Source organism: Halyomorpha halys, unplaced genomic scaffold (genome assembly GCF_000696795.3).
Source record: "Halyomorpha halys isolate HHAL.00 unplaced genomic scaffold, Hhal_1.1 Scaffold1162.1, whole genome shotgun sequence".
Taxonomy (NCBI): Eukaryota; Metazoa; Arthropoda; class Insecta; order Hemiptera; family Pentatomidae; genus Halyomorpha; species Halyomorpha halys.
This window is the reverse complement of record NW_027112958.1, coordinates 135,740-140,824: the sequence shown is the minus strand read 5'-3', so window position 1 is coordinate 140,824 and position 5,085 is coordinate 135,740. Positions and strand designations below refer to the sequence as shown.

At 31.9% G+C, this 5,085-nt stretch overlaps 1 protein-coding gene across 1 annotated transcript in view; it reads left to right on the top strand.

Annotated features, from left to right (window-relative positions):
* Positions 1 to 5,085, top strand: part of LOC106688604 (scavenger receptor class B member 1) — a 96,260-nt gene that overhangs the window by 16,326 nt on the left and 74,849 nt on the right. The gene's annotated exons all lie outside the window — the stretch shown is intronic.

The following is a 5,085-nucleotide window of genomic DNA, read 5'->3' as shown; positions in this document are numbered from 1 at the left end:
AATAAAGAAACAAAATATAAAGTTATGGAAAGAAAATATGTGTAACTAATGTAATATGTAAGTCAAAAAGAGAATAAAGAAACAAAATATAAAGTAAAGTAAGATAAAGAAGTAATTAGAAAATATGACAATAATAATATATATGGCGAACAAAAATAATAACGTGAGTAAGAAAGAATAAGAAAATAATAGAGAAGGGAGTTTCAGAAAGATAAGAAAAAGGAAAACAAAACCTAAGACAAACCTTGCTTGAAAGACAGCGGACGAAGAGAAAAATAAGAATTTTAAAATATTTAAAAGGAAACGTACAAAAGGGTGACGACAAATGACTTAAAAATTATTAAAGAACATAAACTATTGATGGAAAAAAATTAACGCTGTTACTTTTTTTTTAATAAATTAACTATTTGGGAATATGTTAATGTTAAAGTTCTTTTTGTCGGTTTTCAAATTGATGAAAGAAGATTCTAGAAACTTTCAACGATATAAAATCTTTTGTCATGTTTACAAACTGCGGCAAGTATGGATGCATTGTCAAAATTAAAGGAATGGTTTAATGATAGAGAATGTTCTGAAAGTTTTGAGGGAGAATACTTATGTGATGAAATAGAATATTTATGTTGTATGATTCGGTCTTTTAAGAGGATTTTTTTTTTCGCTGATGTAAGCAGAATTACAATTGGGAGTGGAGCACGGGATGCGGTATACGATATGTGAAAGAATAGAAAACATTCAAAAGTTGTTTAAAAAGAATATTTTTCGCATGCCTAGAAACACTCCTACCCACATCTTATATTAGGAAACAGGTAAAGATCTACTAGTATTTTGGTGCCTATGAAATGTCAGATTTTTTTTACATACAAATATTTCTGTTCCTATTCTATGAAAAGAGTAAGAGTCAAAACAGTCAAATTTTTTTTTATTTTCAAATCCTCTTTATTTATATATAATAACAATTACAGATATATAATATAATACATAGTATATATACAGATTACATACTGACTTTGTTTGTCGTATGGCAGTATAAGATAAAAAAAAAACAGTCAAAGTTACGAAACGAACTATGGGGAAGAACCAAAATGACCGTGACTGCGGCATACACTACACAGAACAATTGCGAAAATAAATGAATTAAAATATCATCCCCGGATCTCTCGCTAACCGACTTTAATTTTTATAAACATTTGAACCTGGTTTAATGGACTGTACAAAACAGTACAGTAGAAGTAACTATTGTAGTAAACAGTATAAACTGAAGGCAGCGTAAAAAAATCGATATCTGAATATATTGATTTTTTTTTTAAATAATTTATTTATTGTCATTTACAAATATATACAACAAGTAAATTTGCTGTAGGTGACATAGTAACATGTGGAGAACTTACCCACTGATAGAACTCCAATAACATTTCTAGATGAGATCTCGAGGCCATCCTCTATTGATTCTAAACATCAGAATTTTTTTAACAAAGGCATTTATGCTTTTAAGCCCCGCTGGGAAAAGTGCATTGGAGCGAATGGAACATATTTTGAGTAAATAAACAGCTTATGAAAAAAAATATGCAGTTTTATATCTTCACATAAAAATCTGACATTTCATATGCACCAACCCAGTACAAATAAAAATGGTTGACCGTTACGGAATATGAAGGGGATCATCGGGGTGGGGTCAAAAAAGGAACAAAACATAATTTCAAACTGTTTATTAGCTAACGTTTCTTCATAATTTGCAGGGCTTAACATGATACAAACCAACTAAAAATATGTTTAAACTTTAGGATAGTAAGACAATAAAGTAAACTAAGGTGGGGTTAAAAAAAATTATGTAAATATGAGCGAAAAATTATATAGAAAAAAATCTATGCTACATCTATTACTATATCCACATTTACTTTAAAAATTGTTTAAAAATGTATCATTAATAAATTGCATAAAATAATAAGTATATACACTTAGTTAATTCCATTCCATGTGGTACAGCCAAAATATCACCCTGGAAACCGTTTATACCGCTAGTCATAAGATCTTTTAGACGAAGCATTATTATAATTATTGCACACAGGAATTGCAGTGCCATTATACCAAAAATGCAGTTCCTGTTTTAAGTTAGGCAATAGGAGAGAAAGTGTAGCAGAAAGCACAACGCATTTGCGGATTAAAGCTATTAAACTAGACAAGACTTGGTGGAAGTTGCGTGCGCCGTTCTGAGAACTGTGTGGACACAGAAAACCTGTTACTCTGTATGTCATCGATGTCCTAATGACCCTCTCGGATTTTGGATTGGTAAAACATTCAAAAAGACAAATCACTTTCTGATGACAGTTCATAACCATATAGTATTTATGCTTATGGTTATAATAAATTATGGTTACGTAATGGTATATTACTTATATTCACACACACGATTTTTTAAATTTCCATTTTAGTGATAGAAATAAAGACCTATATTTTACATTAATATTTTAAAAATTATGTACGAAATAATGATGGAGATATAAGCACACTAGATCAGGAAGATGGTTGAAAGGGGAGCCTGAAATGGAACACTAAGAAAGTGAATATGCTGTTTTTTATGTGAGCTGACATTTCGGCCTCCGTATTTTAAAATTCTGACTTATATTACTTTGACCGCTACCCCCTGGAAAACAAATGTTCTGGAGGAAGGACCATGTCGATTTGAAAATATTCAACAGCGTGCGATTTAAGATTTTTGGGTAATTTTTCATTCATTATACGTTGAAATCAACTTTTTAATCCTTCTGTATGAAGTGATCCTTCAACTCGAGGCCAAGCGTTACTTTACTTATGATTAATTGGGTAGGTATACTAAGTGGACTGTATTGAAATGATAAATAAAACATAATTTTTCATTTATTTATTTTTTTAAATTTTTAATAATACTTTTTATTTATTGATAGATATTACAATCTGCCACAAAGTTGTGGGCAATAGGTAATAATGATGAATGATCTCATACATACTAAAATAAAAAATAAAAAAAAAAACTCTTAAAATATATACAAACAGAAGAATAAACAAAATGAACATAATCAAACTATCTGCATGAAAAATAAATAAATAAAATAAAATGTCTCTAGTCACATTTACACTCTAATATACAATATTTACACAATCGACCTGAGGATCCCTGAGCCCACTCTATCCCCCACGTGTGAGGGGTAGAGCAGAGCTCAAGAGATCCCAGCGCATCCCTCTCGCCGCATCACCGCGTCAGTGGAGGCTGAGCAAGTGCCCTAAAGCCGCAAACGAAAAAAAAACATAATTCACAGAAAAAAAAAATCTATTTTGTAATGTGCAGGTAGTGTAAGGGTGACCTAAATAGAACTGTCAAAAACACAAAATTAATTGTGTTTTAATTAATTTTGATTAAGTGTTTATGGATTTTAATGAGCATATGCACATTCATTATGATGACTGATGTGATGGTGTGAATTATACGGAAAGATGGCGACTTATGTTTATCCGATTTACGGAAGCACGGACCGTTTTCCTCTCCGCATTCCTCGATTTCCTCTCTCCTGTTCTACTGAGAGGTGGTTCAGAGTGTTTCTACTCACTTACTTTTTCATTAATGAAAAGAAGGAAGAAAATTACTGCCCATAGAAAAAGATGGCTCTCTCATGTTTTAAATTCCTCTTCTCCCAACAGAGGGCGCTAGAGGAGGTAAGCTTTTGCTGTTGGCCACATGGGGCGCTAGTAGTGGCTATATTATGTATTAGTACTCCCATTCTTTTCGGTTACCCGAAACAACTTTTCAAAGACTTCAAACACGAAACACGGCGAAGATGAGAATCTTTTAAACAGACAAAGTATATGAAAGGAAAAATAAAAAAGAATAATTAATATAAACTAAATAAAACTACGTTGATAAACTGAAGTAATGAACTAGGTCGCGAAATAAATACGGATAAAACAAACTATATGGTTAGCACTAGAAATGGGCGAATTTCAGTGCCATAGATATAGGAAGAAATAAATTTCAACAGGTTTAATAGGTTTATGTATTTAGGTTCTAAAGTAACTGGAAAAAACGAAATTGATGTGGAAATAAAAGTGAGGTTAAAGCTAGGAAATGTTTGTTAGTTTTAAATTTCGAAATCGCTAAGCTCCCGCTTTTTTCCGCCTTCTGTCCTTTTGTCCAAAAATTAAAATTTACATAACTATCATCCGTCCCACTTTTCATTAAGGAAGCTAATCATAACCTCTTGCGCTAAGGGAAGAACAGCACCTTAAGGTTTTTGAAAATAAAATATTTGGATACGTAAAACATGAACCGGAGAATATAGAAGGCTGTACAACACTGAATTGAGGGAACTTACCCATTTAATATAATTCAGGTTATAATATTGTGGCGAATTGGATGGGTGTGTAAGGTTTTGGTACTATTCAAACAAATGGATCCTTAAAATGTTAATAAATAATGAACGTCAGAAGTGTAGACCGAAGCGTAGACGGGAGGATCACGCTAAGGTTGATTAAATATAATCGAGTTGGGAAGGGCTTCACTGGACAGATGTATATAGAGAACGATGGTTGGTATCGCCATCGAATTTTTGGGTTGCTAAGCCTTCATTATTATTATGAATGCAATTGCATTGCAATTTCTTTTTATTTAAACTTTTGTATTCTTTAGTTCCATCTGTTTATAAGATTCAGACTTTACAATATAGGGTTTTTTGGGTTTTTTTTTATTCATTTATTGGCTTATAAGCAGCGTAGCCAAGTTTGGAGTCTGGCCCAATCAATGTTAGTTATACTTAGTTTGTAAATAACAGGTACAATATTAGACATGATATAATACGTGAGGACAATAAAAGAGGGAAAACAGATAAATAAATTAATATAAAACAAATTGTTCAGATTAATAAAACATAAATTTCACTGTAGATTAACTGACAAAATAAACTTAATTAAAACAGAAAAAAAAGTCACAATAATGTGCGAAGTATTTGTTGCCATTTTGACGGGTAACAAAATATGCGCTTTATTTGTATGAAAACCAGTGATGCGGCGAGAGGGATGCGGTGGGATCTCTTGAGCTCTGCTCTACCCCTCACACGT